Source organism: Ailuropoda melanoleuca, chromosome 8 (genome assembly GCF_002007445.2).
Source record: "Ailuropoda melanoleuca isolate Jingjing chromosome 8, ASM200744v2, whole genome shotgun sequence".
In the NCBI taxonomy this organism is placed as follows: Eukaryota; Metazoa; Chordata; class Mammalia; order Carnivora; family Ursidae; genus Ailuropoda; species Ailuropoda melanoleuca.
The window spans coordinates 15963169-15983617 of NC_048225.1; the positions used below are offsets into that span (position 1 = coordinate 15963169).

The window sequence follows — 20449 nt, forward strand, 5'->3', positions numbered from 1 at the left end:
TGTGTCTTGTCTTTTTATTTCCTTAATATTGTCTTTCAAAGAATAGAAGTTTTTAATTTTGATCAAGTTCAGTTTGTTAACTTCTTCTGAAAAAAAATATAAAATTTTGGTTTTGGGGTTCTACCTGAAAAATCTCGACCTAACCCAAGGTTGCAAGAATTTTCTCCTAATTTTTTCTAAGAGATTTATAGTTTCTCTCTTATTTTTAGTCCCATGATATATATCAAGTTAACATTTGTGTATGATGTGAGGTAAGGATTAAGGTCTGTTTGTGTGTGTGGGTGTGTGTTTTGGCATATTCTCCAGTGCTGTTTCTAGAAAATTCCTGTTGAATTACCTTGGCATTTGTGTTAAAAACTGAATCAGTCCTCTACATATGCATCTGTTTATGCTGTCTCTATATTGTATTCTTCTGTTCAGTGTACTATCCTTATGTCTTGAGTACTGTAATTTTATCTTAAATATTAGAAAGAAGATAGTGTAAGCCTTCCAGTTTTGTTGTTTTCTGAAAAAATTGTCTTGGCTTTTCTAGATTCTTTGTATTGAATGGATCTGAATTTGAGAATCAGCATGTCCGTTTGTTTTTGTTTTTTTAAATGCTGTGATTTTTGAGGATAATTGTGTCGAATGTAGATCAGGTTAGGGAGAATCAGACTCTTTTGATTCATGAACATAGTCTCACTCTTCATGTATTGAAGTCTTTTATTTCTCTCAAAAAATTCTATAGTTTTCAGTGTATAGGTCTTGTACAGTTTAATTCAGCACTATATATTTTATGTGTTTTGAGGTTATTGTAAATGGTAATTAAAAATTGTTAATTTGTTGCTAGTATATAGAAATATAATTGCTTTTTGTATATTGATCTTGTGTGCTGCTATCTTTCTAATAACCTTATTCTATTTTTTTAAAATATAGATTTCTTTGGATCTTGTTTTTAAGGATTTTTTTATTTATTTGAGAGAGAGAGAGAAGGCACAAGCATGGGGAGGGGCAGAGGGAGAGGGAGAAGCAGGCTGTCCACTGAGCAGGGAGCCTGACTTGGAGCTCGATCCCAGGACCCTAGTATCATGACCTGAGCTGAAAGCAGATGCTTAACCAACTGAGCCACCCAGGCACTCCGATTTCTTTGGATCTTTTACATAGATGATCATGTCATCTGTGATTAAAGATAGTTGTTTTTTTTTCCTTTTCAGTCTGTAAGCTTTTTATATATTTACTTTATTGTCTTATCTCTCTGGCTGACATGTTAAATAGAAATTATGAGCATAGACATGTAGACATCCCTGCCTTGTTCTCAATCATAGAGGGAAGGCATTTAATGTGTTACCATTAAGTGTGATGTTATGTGTTTGTTTCTTCTAGATACCTTTTATCAGTTTGGGGAAGTTATCTTTTTTTTTTTTTTTTAAGATTTTATTCATTTATTGACAGAGATAGAGACAGCCAGCGAGAGAGAGAACACAATCAGGGGGAGTGGGAGAGGAAGAAGCAGGCTCATAGCGGAGGAGCCTGATGTGGGGCTCGATCCCATAACGCCGAGATCACGCCCTGAGCCGAAGGCAGACGCCCAACCGCTGTGCCACCCAGGCGCCCCTGGGGAAGTTATCTTTTATCTTAGTTTGTGAGATATTTTATCATTAACAGGTATTGAACTTTGTAAAATTTTTTTTGGTATCTAGTGAGAGGATCATATATATGGTGGTTGTTTTTTTTAGACTGGTGATATGGTGAATTACATTGAAATTTGAATGTTGAGCCAACCTTGCATTCCTGGGATAAACCCCATTTGGTTATTTTGTATTATTCATTCTATATATTGATAGATTTGGTTTGCTAGTATTTTGATGAAGATTTTTACACCTATGTTCATAAGGTATATTGGTTTTCGTTTTCTTACAATATCATTGCTTTGTTTTGATACTGAGTGTAATGTTGGCCTCAGAGAATGAATTGGGAAGTGTCAGGTATTTTCAGAAAGTGTGTTTAGGATGTTATTATCTCTTCCTTTAAATGTTTGTAACAGTCACCAGTGAAGTTGTCTGAGCCTGGATTTTTCTTTGTGGGAATGTTTTTAATCAACAATCCAGGTCCTACCTAAGGGTACCTACTATACTAACTTTATAGCATTATATACTAGTTATTCAATAACTTCTTTATTTTGGAATAATTTTAGATTTACAGAAAAGGTGTAAAGATAGTGTTGAGAGCTCCTATATACCTTACACCTAATTTTCCTCACTGTTAACATCTTGCATTACTATGGTTCGTCTATCAAACCTAAGAAACTGACATTGGTATTAACTAAACTACAGACTTTATTTGGGTCTTTCCAGCTTTTCCACTAATGATCTCTTTCTGTTCCAGGATCCAATTCAGCATTCCACGTTGCAGTTTTCATGTTTCCCAAGTCTCTTCTGGTTTGTGAAAGTTTCTTAGGCTTACCTTATATTTTATGACCTTAACAGATTTGAGGAGTACTAGCCTATTTTCTAGAATTTCCCATAGTCTGGGTTTGCTTCTGTTTTTTATTATTAGGGTTATGCATTTTTGGAAAGAATACGACAGAGATGAAGTGCTTTCATTTTGTATCAGAGGTATATGATGTCTACATGACATCCATATGATCTCATTGGTGGTATTATTAACTCAGGTAGTGTTTGCCAGGTTTCTCCCCTCCAGAGTTACTCTTTTTCTTTCTCCATACTCTGTTCTTTAGAAACAAGTCATTTAACATGCAATCCACACTTAGAGGAGGAAGAAGTATCTATATATATGATTTGGAATTCTTCTGTAAGGAAGATTTTTGTGTCTTCCTCCATTTAGTTATTTATTTAATTACTGCTATCAGTGTGGACTAGTGTATATTTATTTTATACTTTGAGTTCTAATCCAGTACCATATTTTTATTTTATTGCTCATATTGTTCCAGCTTTGACCATTGGAAAAGCTTTCAGGTTGGCACTTGCCTCTATCTTTTTTGTTTTTTGAGTACTTCCTTATTTTCTGGTACTCTTAAGATGCTTATTTTGTATTTTCTTTGCCCTAGTTGCAGCCATTTCCCCAAGGAGCTAGGAGTCCTTTTACAGGAGAATGGTATTTAGAAACCAAACTGTGGGTACTGGGTATGCTCATGGCTATTGGGGTGCCATTGCTTTTAAGCCCTCTCAAGGGACAGAGCTAGGTAACGTGTGTGTGTGTGTGTGTGTGTGTGTATATGTATGTATATGCATACACACATATCTATAACTGTTTTTGTATCCATTTGTATATTATTAAGCATGAGTTCTTACTGATATATCTGATTTTAATCCAGTACCACAGAGTTCACTCTAGTCTTCCTTTCTTGTTTATGTGTGAATTTCACAGCGAGAAACCTGGCTTCAACCATATATTATCCATTTATTTATTTGTTCAGCTCCAGTATACATGAAAAGCTATTTCAGGACTCTTAATCTGTGTACCCATGAGAAACAAACCTTCCAATTAGAGTCCAGTGTTTATTTTTGTCGTTAGCCTTAAAATTTCCAGTAAAAACATCACTTTCCAAAGTTAGTTAGGTCAGCTCATTTTCCCCCCACCCCTTCAGTACAGTTATGTCATAATTTGTCATGCAGTTAGATTCATTTATCATGGTTCTACATTTCATCTTGGAGTCTTCCAACATTTTGGTTGATGGATTTTTGTTGTTTGGTCAGCATTCATAGAAGCTCACTATTCAGAATGTTCAATTCTTTGGTTTCTTTTCTTTTTTTTTTTTTTTTTAAGATTTTATTTACTTATTCGACAGAGATAGAAACAGCCAGCGAGAGAGGGAACACAAGCAGGGGGAGTGGGAGAGGAAGAAGCAGGCTCATAGCAGAAGAGCCTCATGTGGGGCTCGATCCCATAACGCTGGGATCACGCCCTGAGCCGAAGGCAGACGCTTAACCGCTGTGCCACCTAGGCGCCCCAATTCTTTGGTTTCTAACTCAGGAGCAGGGTCATGTATCCACACTCCTAGTATCGTACAGAGAAGGTCCTGCACCCTAAATGTGTCCCTGTGCATCCCCTTTGTAGGCAACTGCTCTCCCCTCTGCTAATCCCTGGTAACTGCTAATCTGTGTTTTCATCTAATTTGTTTTTAATTTTGCTTTTTTCAAAGTGTCCTGTGAATGTAATGATATGAAAATCTTTGGATTTTGCATCTGACTTCTTTAACATAGCAAAATGCATTTAAGTTGTGTGAAATGATATTTCCTTCTTTTTAAATTGTTGAATAATATTCCGTGTATGAATGAATTAGTTTGTTTATCCATTCCCCCACTGAAGGACATTCAGTTACTTCCAATTTTTAGCACTGATGAGGTAGTAAAGCTGCTATAAACATCACAGATAAATTTTTCTGGAGACAGAAATTTTCATATCATTTGGGTAAAAGACCTCTGAATGCAATTTCTGGGTCGCATGGTTGTATGGTAAGTTGTATCAGTGCTTCTCAGTGAAGTCCTTATAAGTCATAAATTCAATAATTTTGTTAATATTGTCCAGGGAAAGCATTAAAATCATTAGTCCCTAGTTTAGCAAACCTAAAAATCTACTCATCTATCTATCCTTTGGTTCTTCTTCCTTTGTTTATTTTTTACAAACTGTATTCGCCAAGGTGTGGTTCCATGGAAGCTGATTCTTCATAGATCACTAACTGTGACTCTGAGGTTCTGTGAATTTGTTTAGAAATTCATAGAACCCTAGGCTATAATTTAAGCGAGTGCCATGATTACTGGGTTTTCACTTAAAATTAGATATATTCAGATGTTTTAGGGAATGTGTTTTATCAAACAAAGAATATGTTTGTTATTCATTACTAATGTACTGATCCCAGAAATTACGTGTGTGCAAATTGTCAAATTGGGTTGATGCTTCAGGAAAGGAAAATAGAGGCTAACGAGTCTTCTTAGTGTGGCAGTGCCTTTGTTAGAGAGCAGTATTTGAGGCAAATTATTGTTTTAGCAAAATTACATGGCTTCCAGGGATTAAATTGAATGTGTGTGTGTGTCTCTGTCCCTCCCTCATTGTACCGTAAGTGGCAGGGATGCAAGTTAACAGAGTGCCAGACATCATAATGCCTGGGGCATAGTTAGAGACCAGGGAAGATTTGCAATAATCAAACACAGACAAAGTAGCATGAAGAAATTTCAATCCTCCCAGCCTTGCTTACAAACTTAATTAGGCTTATTGGGGCAGAAAGTATTTTTCCTCTTCCCATTTTTTATGTTTCTCCTCTGTCCCCACCGCCTGTCCCAGACTCTTGTTAAAGGGGTCACACTTCCAACAAAAAGAGACCCTTTTTGTAAACCTTAATTTATTTGGTTGATTTGCCTTTAGGGGAAGGAGCAGGAGCAATAACAAAATTTTAAGATATTTGAGGAACTCTATTTTTCATAGAGACACTATGTTTTTCTAAAAATCATACTTTAGGAAATTCTGAAGAAAATTAATTTTTGTGGCTGTACAATTAGATCTTTTACAAGAATTTTTAATTTTGTGGGAGCTGCTTGGCCTTCTCCCTTAAAAAAAAACTTGTCAGCTAAATCTTTGCTTTCTTTATCATTTAAGTATTTTTGTGGTGTAAACTAGAGTCGTGTTCATGGATGCTGTTCTTTGCCTTTTTCCTTTAGCAGCACAGTGTTGGGCTTCGGGTGATGATGGTAGACGACTGCGGGGGTTGGGAGAAGAGGTGGGGTTTCTTCATATCATCCCTCTTGTGGGCAGTAAAATCATCCGGCAAATGCCTTTCCAAGGATGTCGAGTGTATATATAAAGGAAAAGCTTAAGGTTGCTAAGGGAGTGGTGTTTTGGTGAGGATTTCATTCTCTTTTACTCCATGGAAACAAGCCTTTTGAGCTTTTACTTGTCTGCTGATTTGTCCGGTGATCCAGGTAATCTATAGCAGTCTTTGTTTTCTCGGTGGTGTATGAAATGTAGCAAAATGGTAGAAAAATAGCTTCAGTGAAAGGGATGTACCTATCACAGACGAGCAAGATAGAAAAGGGAAGAGATTATCTTTACATTGTTCATTTTTCTTAAAATGGCTTTTAAGGTTTTATTCATGTTTTTAAAAAGCCAAATTTGACATAAAGGAAGAAAATTTCTAGTTTTGAAAATTTGTGCTTTAACTGCTTAGCTTGAGAACAAAGGTTTTAACATCCAGCATTGCAGGGATATTCCTATTCAAAAGGATAGGAAGCAGCACCCTTCCTTTACCTTTTTAGCACTGAATTGACATAACTTCTCTTGAATCTTAGCTAGGGACTTTGATTTATTATTCTGTAAATTGTGATTTAATTATCTGAAGCTTCAGGATGGTGGTTTCCCTTTGATACCCAAGGGACCTTGATGGGGTATGGGAGGACAGGGATTAATCCTGTGGTGGGGGAGGGAATGTTTTTATAGGGTAATCTTCATGATTGTTTTTTCATTCGAAACTAAAATGAAACATAGTGTCATTTGGGAAAGGCTATATCCATGGTGCCAAACACTCTTATCAATTTGAATTATTTTATCCTTTGTTCAGTTTGTGATATTTTTGCCTTTGTCAGCTAAAATGTTGGTTATAAATATGAAGAAGCTGCCGGATTGCTATGTGATGGCATTGGAATTGCCTTCTGCTTTTTTTTTTTTTCCCCTGCATTCATATCTGTGAATACAAGAGCAGAGGCATGAATGTGAAAAGAAGTGGTATGAAATGCTGCAGGCTTTTTTGTTTCGTCCTGAATGTGTTTTTCATGGTGGAAGTTATTTTCTTGTGGACAGAAAGATTCAGGACCATAGTTTACGACACTAAAAAGTGTTTAGTGCTACAGACAGCTCTGTTTAGAAAAGACAGCCTGAAACCATTTTTAAGCATACTCTGAAGCTTTCAGTTAATTTGATCATCTCCATCAGGGTGATAGGAGTAATCCTACTGTTTGCCACATTTTGAAAGCTGATTGACCCCTTAGAATATTAACAAATTAACGGTTCCTTATTGTTTATATTATGTTCTGTGCTTTAGATACATATGAGGTTTGTAGTCTAGTGAAGGGTATAAAAAACTCATGCATGTGATGTACTATTTTTGGTGCTAGGATACAAGTACTGGTTATGTACTCATGTACTAACATGTAGGTATTTTACATAAAGTGCTACATTTAATCCTCATAACAACCCAGTCACAAAATTATGACCATCCCTTTTTTTAGATGAGGAAATTTATATTTTGAGAGGTTAATATAAACAAAACCATGAAGCCTAGGCCAGTCAAGTCCCTAAAACTCTTTCCACTGTTTCCATATGAGCAGATTAAAACATTTTATCACAATTATTTGACATCACAAAGAGTGATGCCAGTGGAGCAGACAGAAGATATAGGGATCCTAATCTCTGCCAAGTACTGGGCGATTCTGTAAATAATTTAACATCATTTGTCAGGTGTGAGATTGAACTAAGTCAACTTAAAGTTCAGCTCTAACATGATGTGATTCTGTTCAGTGTAGGAGATTTTCATGTGCAGCTTATAGAAAAGAGCCTCATTAATGTGTCGTTACAATGTATACCACCTTCTAACATGTTACAGTATACCTTTATTTATTAAGATCATTATTGTTTGTTGTGTCCCTCTTCCCTTTATCCCAGATATATTGCAAGGACCTAGGTTAAGTGCCTGACTACAGAGTATGCAGTAATAAATTCATTTGTTGAATAATGGGTTGAATGAATGAATAATAGACTTGTATAGTACATTGGTAAAATATCTAAGTGACTTTGTACTTTTTAATACCAACACAGTCTGTTGGGGATAAAAATATTTTTTTATTACGGTGATCTTTTGAAGAATTAATTAGTGTGAGAATCTTGAAAGGAAGAGAACCTATAAAATAATCAAATTTAGGCAAGTAAATTTGCTAGCATTTCTCCATGCAAAATTATTGATAGTATAGAACTCGATGACCCATAGGATTACCCAATATTATATTTAAAAATACTTTTCTGGGGTGCCTGGGTGGCACAGTGGTTAAGCGTCTGCCTTCGGCTCAGGGCGTGATCCCAGCGTTATGGGATCGAGCCCCACATCAGGCTCCTCCGCACTGAGCCTGCTTCTTCCTCTCCCACTCCCTTGCTTGTGTTCCCTCTCTTGCTGGCTGTCTCTATCTCTGTCAAATAAATAAATAAATAAATCTTTTAAAAAATAAATAAAAATAAAAATACTTTTCTTAAGCATTATTGGATGATTCCACATAAGCAAACAAACAAACACACAGCAAAGTTCCTTTTTGGTTTATCCTTTAATTTATGTATACTCTCAAAAGCTGTTAGTTTACAATGGGTAGAAAATATTCAGACCTTTGAGTTTTTGCTTGAGCTATTTCTTGAAGTATGATATAATGCTTACTGGTAGTTTTGGTTCGTTTGAACATTAGGCTTTTTGAGATTTTAACAGGTGTACTGAGGTATAATTGTATAATAAACTGTGTTTAAAATACATGGTTTGATAGGTTTTGATTTTTGTATACAATGGGGAAACTCTCCATTATAATTAAGATAATAAACATATTCATCACCCCAAATGTTTCCTTGTGCCTCTTGCAGTTCTTCCCTTTGAATCCTGCCCATCCATCCCCAGCTACCACTGTTACTGTCATTATGGATTAGTTTGCATTTTCTTGAGCTTTATATCATTGGAATCTTATAGTATGGGGTTTTTTTTGACTTTTTAAATTCTGCATAGTTATTTTAATTTGTCCATGTTGTGTGTATCAATAGTTCATACCTATTTATTGCTGAGTAATACTCTGACATATGGATAAACCATAATTTGTTTATCTGTTTTTGTGTTGGTAGTCATTTGGTTGTTTCAAGTTTTGGCCTATTAAGAATAAATTTACTTTGGACATACAAGTCTTTGTATGGACATATGTTTTCATTTCACCTGGGAGTGGAATGGATGGATCATGTGGAAGGAGTATATTTAACTTTTAAAGAAACTGCCAAATTGTTTGTTGAAGTGGCTGTATTGTATTAACTTTTTACCAGCAATATTCCAGTTGCTCCACAGCGTCACCAGTATTTGGTGTTGTCAGTCTTTTTAATTTCATTCATGTTAGTGGGTGTATAATGGTATCATATTGTAGTTTTTATGTGCATTTCATCTAATGATCAGTGATGTTGAACATCTTTCCAAGTGTTTATTAGCATTCATATGTTTTCCTTTCATGAATTGTCTGTTCAAGTCTTGTTTTTAGGTATGCTGTCTTTTTATTACTGAGTTGTGAGAGTTTATTATATATTCTGGATCTGAGTCACTTATTAGATATTTGATTTGGAAATATTTTGTTCTAGTCTTTGATTTGTCTTTTCATTCTTTTAGTATTCTCTCCCTTTTTAAATAGCTTTATTGATAATATAGTTCACATTTCAAAGATCAGAAGTTTTTAACTTTGAATTCCAGTCTGTCAGTTTTTCCTTTTATGTATTGTGCTTTTAGTATATATATCTAAGAAATATTTTCCTAATCAATATTTTCTCCTGTGTTTGCTTTTAGAAGCTTTATAGTTTCAACTTTACTTTTAAGTCTGGGATACATTTTGAGATAACTTTTTAATATGGTGTGAGGTATAAATTGAAGTCTATGTTTTTGCTTATGGATATCCAAATGTTCTAGCACCATTTGTTGGAAAGAATGAATTGCTTTTGTACCTTTGTAAAAAATCAGTTGTTCATAGACATGGGGATCTCTGTTCTTTTGATCTGTTTGTGTCTCTTGACCCCAATACCACACTGTATTGACTACTGTTGCTTTATAATAAGTCTTGAAATCAAGTAGAGTTCCTCCTCCTGCTGTGTTCTTTTTCAAAGTTGTTGGCTCTTCCAGGTCCTTTGCATTTCCATATGAACTTTAGAATCAGTTTATTCATTTTCTGGAAAAAAGCCTATTGGGATTTTGATTGGAATTGCATTGAATCTGTAGATCAATTTGTGGATGAATGACATTTTAACAATATTGAGATTTCCTGTTCATGAACATGACATATAGCTCCATTTACTTAGGTCTCAGTTTTTCTCAGCCCTGTGTGTTTTCAGTTTACAGGTCTTACACATCTTTTGTCAGATTTACCCTATGTATTTAATATTTTAGTGTTATCATGGGTAGTATTATCTTTTCATTTTCAGTTTCTGATTGTCCATTGCTAGTATTTTATATTCAGAAATACAGTTGATTACTGATTTTTGAATCTTGCAAACTTGCTTAATTATTAATTAGTTCTAGTAGGTTTTTTGTTGATTTCATAGAATTTTATGTATAGATCATCATGTAATGTATATAAATGCAGTTTTACTTCTGCCTTGCCAATCTGGATGCCTTCTTTTTTTTTTTTTTTTTTAAAGATTTTATTTATTTATTTTGATAGAGGGAGACAGCCAGCGAGAGAGGGAACACAAGCAGGGGGAGTGGGAGAGGAAGAAGCAGGCTCCTAGCGGAGAAGCCTGATGCGGGGCTCGATCCCAGAACGCCAGGATCACGCCCTGAGCCGAAGGCAGATGCTTAACGACTGCGCCACCCAGGCGCCCCAATCTGGATGCCTTCTATTTCCTTTTCCTTCCTTCCTTCCTTTCCCTCCCTCCCGCCCCTTTTTGCCTTACTCCACTAGCTGTAGTAATAGTACAGTGTTAAGTAAAAGTGATGAGAGGGGGTATCCCTGTCCTGTTCCTGATCCTAGAGCAAAAGCCTTCTGTTCTTCACCATAAATATGATGTCAGGCATAGATTTTTGTAGATGCCAGTAATCAGGTTAGGCTTTTTATGAATGTTTATTGCTGTAAGAACTAGAAATATAATTGATAATATTCTTGTTCAAATTAAGTAAAAAAAAAAGTTAGAAAATACCACATTTACATTTTTAAAGAACAAAGACTTTCAGTATTTTTTGGTATGATAATACCCTTTTTAACAGAATTCTTCCACTGCCAAAATTCTGGCATTGCAAGAGAAGTTATAACTAAACAATTTCTTAGTATTTTCTCTGCTCTGTAATAGTTGTGACTTAAATTTGAATTCAAATATGTTGTAAGAACATGATGAGGAGGTAGAAACTATAGATATGTAATATGAACTTTAAAATAGAGTTGACCCTGTCCCTTGAGCAATATGGGGGTAAGGGGCGCTAACACCCCTGGTGTTGTTAAATCCATGTGTAACATTTGACTCCTCCCAAACTTAACTATTAATGGCCTCCTGTTGATTGGAGCCTCACGGGTAACATAGTCTATTAACACATATTTTGTATGTTCTATGTATTATATACTGTGTTCTTACAAATAAAGTAAGTGAGAGAAAAGAAAATGTTACTAAGAGCATGGTAAGGAACAGACATTTATAGTGCTGTACTGTATTTATCAAGAAAAGAATCCTGGGGTACCTGGGTGGCTCAGTTGGTTGAGTGTCCGACTCTTGATTTTGGCTCAGGCCATGATCTTAGGGTCCTGATTCAAGCCCCAAGTCAGGCTCCACGCTCAGTGGGGAGTCTACTTGAGATTCTTTCTCTCCTTCTCCCTCTGCCCCTCCCCCACTCTTCACACACGTGCTTGCTCTCTCTCTCAAATAAATAAAAGTAAATCTTAAAAAAAAAAAAATCCACATGTAAGTAGACCTGTGCAGTTCAACCTCGTGTTGTTTAAGGATCAGCTGTAATAAACTTTTTTTGTTAGTTTATGGATTTTTTTTTATTTCATAAAAATCAGTTAATGAGTAAAATCACATTACTTTAGAAGTGTCTTTCAGGTTGAGTCTAACCCTTACATTTTACAGATGATGTTAAGTGAATCTCTGGAGGAATCCCACCTGTTCTCATGAACACTGCTGTCATATTGATGTCATCCAAATCTGAATTTCCAGACTGGTCTCTTCTCTAACTCAAGTCCTTAGTAGACACATCTACTATGGTGTCCTGCAGTTACCTTGACAAGCAAAACTGCTTCTTTTCTTACCCAAACTTCCTCTGTATTTCTTTCTTTGTCATCTAAGCCAAAATCCTGGGAGTTTCTTTCACTCCTCCTTTGCTAGGTACACTAGAGGTTCAGTGCTTATTTCTGTAATATTATTTTTTGTATTTATTCCTTTTTCTTTATTGCTTTTGATATTGTTTAGATCCTCATCATTTTTGTACTATTACTATTTTCTAATTGGTTTCCTGGCCTTTGGTTTCATTCTTCATTTTGTTTCCAAGGCAATCTAAAATACATACTGGATCGTATTAGTGCCTGGCTTAAAACCTGTTAGTGTTCCTGTATTGTCTCTAGCAGTGGTTCTTTGGAGGAGACCGCTTTTTTAATGGACCTCTTTTGAGACTGCCTCTAGAGATTCCTTCACCCCATAATGTTCAATACCTTTAGAAGCTGAAATCTGGTTTAAGAACCTTTCTATTCCTCTGTATGGTGTATAGTTCCCTCTGCAGACATTATTACTCTCCCCCAATCTAACCCTCATGCTCTAGCCATTCTAAGCTACTTGGATTTTCTCCAAACACATCAGCATATGCTTCTTCCCTTGCTTAGAATTTCTCCACGTGTCTCTTTTCCATGGTTGAATCATTAATTCATTGAAGAAATATTTATTGAACACCTTGAGGAGCTGTGTCAGGGACTGAATTTACCTTGTACTCATAGAGCTGCCTCATGATATAAGCCAACATTAAATACAAGATAATTATAAAATATGTTAAAAGAGAGAGAGAACAGGGTAATTGTGGCAGACAATAACAGGAGGAACCTAATTTAAATTGGGGAACAGAAGTCAAGAAAGGCCTTTCTGAGGTAGTAACCTTTAAGCAAAGACCTAAAGTATACTCAGGAATTGGGTTAGTGGGGAGAGGGTCCTAGATAGAGCAGCATGCAAGATATCCTTTTTTAGGGGAAGCATGCATGTAAAGCACTAAAGGAAGGCCACTGTAGCTGGGGCATAGTAAGTGAGCAGGAGAGTGGTAGAAGTTGAAATTAGAAAGGTAACAGGAGTTGTATTCTATATTTGGGTCTTGCATGCCATGTTTGGTGTTGAGATTTTATTCTAAATGCAATGTGAAATTACTGAAAGAATTTAAGCAGGGGAGGGACACACTAAGATTTGTGTTTTGAAATTAGATGGTTCCTGTATAGGAAAATGAATTGGAGGATGTGTGCAAGAGTAGAAGTGGCAAGACCTGTTAAATTATTACAGTAGTCTAGGCTTGGGACAAGGTGGCTAGCCTTAAGCTAGCAATGGCGAAGGTCAGAAATAAGCAAATCTGAGATATCTGTTGAATGTAAAATCTGTAAAACGCAATGATGGATGTTAACTCCATGATAAAGGAGACTTATTTATTTTCTGTCTTCAGCCTTTAGAACAATGCATGGTATATAGTAAGTGCTCAATAAGTATTGTTGGGTTGATGGAGAGTTGGGTATATCAGATGTGGGGAAGGAGAGGAAGGTGTCATTGATGACTTCTAGATTTCTGACTAGATCAGGTAAGTAGATGAAAGTCTATTTGTTGAGATGGAGAAGCAAGTTTTGAGAGGCAGAGTAAGAATTTAGTTTTGGATTTATTGAATTTGAGATGCCAGTGGTATATCTAAATGCATTTGCCCAGATAGCAATTCTTTAGAGCCCAGAAGATAGAGGAAGTCCATTTGCCTGAGTCTAATACCCATTATATCATTAGACAAATACTTCTTGAACACTTGCTCTGTGTGTAGCCCTGCCCTGGGATATAGCAGTGAACCAGAGATCATGAAGCTTACATTCCTGCAGGTGGCGGGGGGGCTGAGTGGGTTGGTGATACATCAGATGATCATTATTTTAAAGCATTTATTTTTTGAATACTGTCTGAATGCAGGAGGTACCATATAGGGCATAGTGAGGATACAAAATTAAGACAAATTCTCCGTTGAGGAAATACTAATTTTTTATTGAATGGCAGTAGGGGTGGCTTTTGTTACAGGTATTTGTTTCTGTATGTTAATTGATCCAGTGCTCACCCTCAATCCATTTACTGTAGCTTCTGCATTCCTGAGTTTCATTTTGAGGATATTTTTATTGGGTGGATTTTGTCTTTAATTTTTTTTCCCTCTCTCTCTCCAAGACGGGCTCATTAGGTGCTTTGTTTCTTTATTTCTTTACAGATTTCTTATATCTTAATTTCCAGTATGCATAAAAGCTTTTTAAAGAAATTTTAGACGTTGTATCATTATTTTCTCACACTGGAGTCACATCTTATGGCATATGGAGTCTTTTGTGGAGAAATCTTGAATTCAACTTAATCTTTCCCACTTGTCCATGACTTAAATTTTTTTGTCTAGGTATTCAAATAATTCTATTTTTAAAATTTTTATTTTAATTCCAGTTGGTTCACATACAGTGTTGTATTAGTTTCAGGACAATATAGTAATTCAACAATTCCCCAGCAGCGTGCGTGTCATGACAAGTACACTCCTTAATCCCCATCACCTATTTCACCCATCCCTTTACCCCTTCCCCTTTGATAACCATCAGTTTGTACTCTGCAATTAACAGTCTCTTTCTTGGTTTGCCTCGAGACTCTCTCTCTTTTTTTCTTTTGCTTGTTTGTTTTGTTTCTTAAATTCCACATGTGAGTGAAATCATGTGGTATTTGTCTTTGACTTATTTTGCTTAACATTATTCTCTACAGCTCCATCCATGTCCTTGCAAATGACAAGATCTCATTCTTTTTTATGGCTGAATAATATTCCATCACACACACACACACACACACACACACACACACACACACACACCCCCCACATCTTCTTTATCCATTCATCAATTGATAGACACTTGGGCTTCTTCCATATGGCTATTGTAAATAGTGTTGCTATAAACATAGGGGCACATGTATTCCTTTGAATTAGTGTTCTCATATTTTTTGGGTAAATACTCAGTAGTGCAACTGTTGAATTATAAGGTAGTTCTGTTTTTAACTTTTTGAGGAAACTCCATACTGTTTTCCAGAGTGGCTGCACCAGTTTGCATTCCCACTAACTGTGCAAGAGGGTTCCTTTTTCTTCATATCCTTGCCAACACCTTTTGTTTCTTGTGTTGTTGATTTTAACCATTCTGACAGGTGTGAGGTGATATCTCACTGTAGTTTTGATTTGCATTTCCCTGATGGTAAGTGATGGTGAGCATCGTTTCATGTGTCTGATGGCCACCTGGATGTCTTCTTTGGAAAAATGTCTGTTCATGTCTTCTGCCCATTTTTTAACTGGATTATTCATTTTTTGGGTGTTGAACTTTGTAAGTTCTTTATATATTTTGGATACTAACCTTTTATTAGATGTGTCATTTGCAGATATCTTCTCCCATTCCATAGGTTGTCTTTTAGTTTTGTTGCTTATTTCCTTTGCTGTGCAGAAGCTTTTTTATTTTGATGTAGTCCTAATTGTTTACTTTTGCTTTTATTTCTCTTGCCTCAGGAGACACATCTAGAAAAAAAAAATTGCTTTGGCTAATGTTAGAAAAATTACTGCCTATGCTCTTTTCTAGGATTTTTATGGTTTCATTTCTCACATTTAGGTCTTTAATACATTTTGAATTTATTTTTGTGTATGATGTAAGAAAGTGGTCCAGTTTTTCTTTTGCATGCTGCTGTCCAGTTTTCCCAACACCATTTGTTGAAGAGACTGTCCTTTTCGCATTATTCTTCCCTGCTTTGTTGAAGATTAATTGACCATATAGTTGTGCATTTATTTCTGGGTTTTCTGTTTTGATCTATTAATCTATGTGTCTGTTTTTGTGCCAGTACCATACTGTTTTTATACTGCAGCTTTGTAATATAACTTGAAGTCTGGAATTGTGATGCCTGCAGCTTTGCTTTTCTTTTTCAAGATTGCTTTGGCTATTTAGGGTCTTTGTGGTTCCATACAAATTTTAGGATTCTTTGTTCTAGTTCTGTGAAAAATGCTCTTATCCTGTAACTTTTTATTTAGAAATCTTATATTTTCATAACTTTAGCAATGTATGTGTTAGTGTTGATTATTTCGTGTCTGTTTTTATAGTATGGTATGTTGTTCAGAATTCACTTCTGTTGTATTTTGGGGGATTTTTTCTGGTATATTTTTGAATATTATTTTTACTTGTATAAAGCAGAGTGATTAAGAACAAGAACTATAAGGTCTGGGTTCACATCTCAGCTTCTCTACTTACTAATTGACCTTGGGCAGATTTCTTAATCTTTCTGTGCCTTAGTTTCTTCATCTATAAAACAGGGATAATAATAGTATTTACTGAGGATTAAATGAGTTAATGTATGTAGTATAGTTACAGCAGTAACTGGCATATGTTATATGCACAGTAAATGTTAGCTGTTATTATTAACTATTCTATTTTCTGTTGCTTACTGTTCTTTTCTGTCTGTGTTCAAAAGGCCTTTGTGGTTCATAGCAATGTTCTTGAGGTCACAGGGCTCTTTGTGTTGTGTTCTGATGGCAGGTACTCTTTCTTTCCCTCATTATCTCCACTTTGCCTACAGCGGTATCATAAGCCTACGAATGTGTCAGCATGTTTTGTTCTTTAATTTTACTTCCTTCCTGCTGTCCTGGGTCTCTACAGGGTCCCCTACTCCCTTGTTCTATCCCTACACTGGATATTGACTTCCTTTTTTTTTTTCTTTTTTAAAGATTTTATTTATTTATTTGACAGAGAGAGAGACAGCCAGTGAGAGAGGGAACACAAGCAGGGGGAGTGGGAGAGGAAGAAGCCCTGATCACGCCCTGAGCGGAAGACAGACGCCTAACGACTGAGCCACCCAGGCGCCCCTGGATATTGACTTCCTAATCAAAGGACAGTTAGATCTTCATTTCAGATATGTGATCCTTATGTTTCAAGAAATCGGTTTCCAGGGGCGCCTGGGTGGCACAGCGGTTAGGCGCCTGCCTTCGGCTCAGGGCGTGATCCTGGCGTTATGGGATTGAGCCCCACATCAGGCTCCTCCGCTATGAGCCTGCTTCTTCCTCTCCCACTCCCCCTGCTTGTGTTCCCTCTCTCACTGGCTTTCTCTATCTCTGTCAAATAAATAAATAAAATCTTTAAAAAAAAAAAAAAGAAATCGGTTTCCTGTTCAGTCTACCAAGACTTTTTTGATATAGATCCAAAATTTAGTAGATTTGGCAAGTATGTTTTGTATTTAATGGTTTAAGGTTATAATCATGCCCTTCGTTCATAGAAGATGGATTTTTTTTCCCCTCCAATTTTTGCTTTTAGTGTTGAGGAAGGCTGGTAGAGTAAAATGGTTTATTATCTTTCATCTTTACCTGGAATTTAATGCATATTTATTGAAAGAACCAGTGGTTTGTGAGAATGTTGCCTTGAAGAAACACATTCAGGTGGAAACAGGTTTCCTTTATGATGTGTATGTAGCTGGCTAGTTGCCCATATGGCACATAGATATTAACTGAATTCTCCACTCGGCTTTGGGATTTGGAGACACAGATTCTGTAGGATTGGGAGTTCTTTTGTAACCAGTTTGTGTTGGCTTATCTTTGCCTGTAACTGTATAAAGGGTATGAATACCTTTCTAGCTAAATATTTTGTAGTTATACCAGATCTAATTTTCTGATTCTCACTCATGTCAAAACTTATGGTTAACTAGAAAAAGCTGTACAAAGGGAAGATAATGTTTTGTGGTAATGCAGTAGTCTAGAGGTTGAGAAAGGGACTCTAGACTGTGAAGGTTTGAATTAAAGGTCCTCCATCTACTGGTAACTCGTGTAAGTTACCCTCATCTCTTTGAACCTCACATTTTTCTGTTATAAAATGAAGCGAAAAATGATATTTATCTTTTAGAATTATTGTTAGAATTAAATTAATATACATGAAGTACTTAATGCAGAGACTGGCATATGTTAAGAACTGTAGTGGAACTAGTCAAGTAAAGTTTAGCTCTTATCATGCTTTTAACTGTTAAGCATTATTCTTATGAATAATGGAGGACATATATTTGGAGCAGTTTGTCCAGCATAGTTTGTAACTACCCAGTGTAACTTGAAGGTATTGGAGTGTTTCTTAACTAATCATTTTTTCCAAATGAGTATTTTTCAGGGAGTCCAACCCCAGGAAATATGCAACAGCTTACTGTGTTAGTCTTCCACCTCTCTAATTTACAATTATTTCCAGCCAGTTCATCTCCTCTTTAAATACAAGTTCAGTAGAATTTTTTTTTCTTGTAAGAATTCAGAAACCTTTGTTCCGATGATGAGCTTGTTTAAATTTGGGTTTGAGCACTGATAGAAAACTAAGCTGGGTTCCCTTAATGGGGAATCTGGCCATTCATCCTCCTCACCCTCCCAGGGTAGAATTTTTTTCAGGAGCTAAATAGCTTTATCTATCAGGGTCTTCCTGCCATTAGCAGTGGAACAGTACAAAGGCCACATTGAGCATAGCTGCTGGGGAAACCCTTTTTCCTTCTCTGGCCTGTAAATGCTGTTCTGTCTCTGTGAAAAGCCCTGACATCAGCTCTTGGAAAAATCCAAATACTTGTGTTAGAACAGGACTGAAACACTTGCCTGGGCAGACACTAAATGGCTGAACTATAGTTCTAAGTTTACCAGATGCCTTTCAGTCATGTTATGTTTTCCAAAAAAAAAAAAGTTACATCTATGAGTTTCAGACTTATCTAGAGAAATTAGGAAGAAATGATAATCTAGCAGCCCTCCTCCCCATCTTTATTTTATTCTTTTTAAAAAATAAAATCTAACTTCAAGGTAAGGTGGAATTCATATGTGGTGGGGACAGAATGTAGCAACTTTATAAACTTTGTGTAGTGTTCTTCACATGTTAGGTGCTTCATAGGTATTTGATGTTTGGGGCAGAATACACTGTTACTGTCAACAGACTGAATTTGGCCTTCTTGGTGTTCAGATTTGTGGCATATGAAGGCTTATTCATTCATCAGAGTGTTCCTTTAAAACATCAGTTAGGTCCTGCCTTAAAACCCTCTTGTTTTCACTGTACTTTGAATAAAATCTTAATTCATTAACATGGCTCACATTCTTAAATTATCTGGTGCCTGTCTGTATCTGTTAATCTCATCTTGTTACTACTCTGTTGGTCATTTTCTATGCTCAAGCCACAGTGGACTTTGTATTTCTCAAATATACTAAGCTGCTTCTCCGTTGGGACCTTTGTCCGACTATTACCTTTGCCTGTAATTCTCTGGATGCAGATCTTCTCATGGCTGGCGCCTTCACCTCATTTAGGTCTCAGCTCAAATGCCCTAGAAGTCTTCTGTGAATAAACAGAATTAACCCTATTAGTCACAGTCACATCTCTTTTATTTTTCTCATAGCTCTTATCACTATCTGAATCCGTTTGGTGCAATTATTTGTCTAGTCTGTCTTCTTCTTGTAGAATGTGAGCTTCTTGAGAGCAGAGGCTTTATCTGTTCCTGGATGTAACCTCCAGTGACTAGAACAGTGTGTGGCACAGATGGTTGTTTGTGTAACTTTTAGTATGTGTTTGGTGGCCTGTAACAGGAAGCCTAAGTAGTAAGGACATTTACTGGCTCATATAAAAAGAAGCCCAGAGGTAGGGTTCAGGGATTTTTGATGTAGTGGCTTACCTGTGTCAAGGGCCCAGGTTCTTTCCAATTTTCCACTCTTGCCATCAGTGTCCGCTTCATCTTAAACTAGTTCTTAAGGATGGATGCTAAGTAGCAGGGCTACTTGCTTTCTCATTCCTGTCCAGTGGGAGAGAGGAAAGAAGTATCGTGTTCTTTCTTAAGAGTAAGAAAATACTTTGACAGATGTTTTTAGCAAACTTTGTTTCTATTCTTGTCTCTTTCTGAATTAGTTACTTACTCAACAATGAATTTACCATTCGGTGCAAAAAGGCCCGTCTCTGTTGCTGCAAAAGGAGTCAGCTTCCCTTGAATCATCTAAGTGGTAGATAACTGAGTAAAATTGGAGTTAAAAGGAGGATTGTGGTCTGGATTGGGAATCACTTATGTCTTCCAGATTTCTAAATACAAGTATTTTGAATGAATGAGTTCATTTAGTAAGTATGTATTGAATTGTCTAGTATATGCTCAGCAGTATACCAGTAAATTAGAATAAAAAATCAGATAAAACATGGTCCTCACCTTCAGATAATTTAAAGTCTAGTGAGAGAGACAAGTTAACAGAGTATTAAAGTAATTTTAAAAATCAATTAATTAAAATAATTTAATCCAAAAGAAAACAAAAAAGTGAAAAGGGGAAACAGAACAGATGAGATAAAAAGGAAATCACAAGATGATAGACTTAAACCTATACATATCAATAATTACATTAAAGGTAAATGGTCTGAACACCCCAGTTAAAGGCAGAGATTATCAGATTGGATAAAACAGCAAAGCCCACCTATGTGGTACAAGAAACACACCTTAAACATAAAGACATGTAGTTTAAAAG

The 20449-nt window shown here is 36.1% G+C and overlaps 1 protein-coding gene across 5 annotated transcripts in view; it reads left to right on the forward strand.

Annotated features, from left to right (window-relative positions):
* ARHGEF12 (Rho guanine nucleotide exchange factor 12) overlaps positions 1 to 20449 on the forward strand; it is a 154456-nt gene that overhangs the window by 39942 nt on the left and 94065 nt on the right. Inside the window, exon 1 of one of the 5 annotated variants that reach the window (XM_034665988.1) lies at positions 5733 to 5915. The exons of the other annotated variants lie outside the window; for them this stretch is intronic. The gene's annotated coding sequence lies outside the window, so the exon portion shown is untranslated. Of the gene's footprint in view, positions 1 to 5732; positions 5916 to 20449 lie in introns of those variants that run through there. 5 annotated transcript variants of the gene reach the window in all.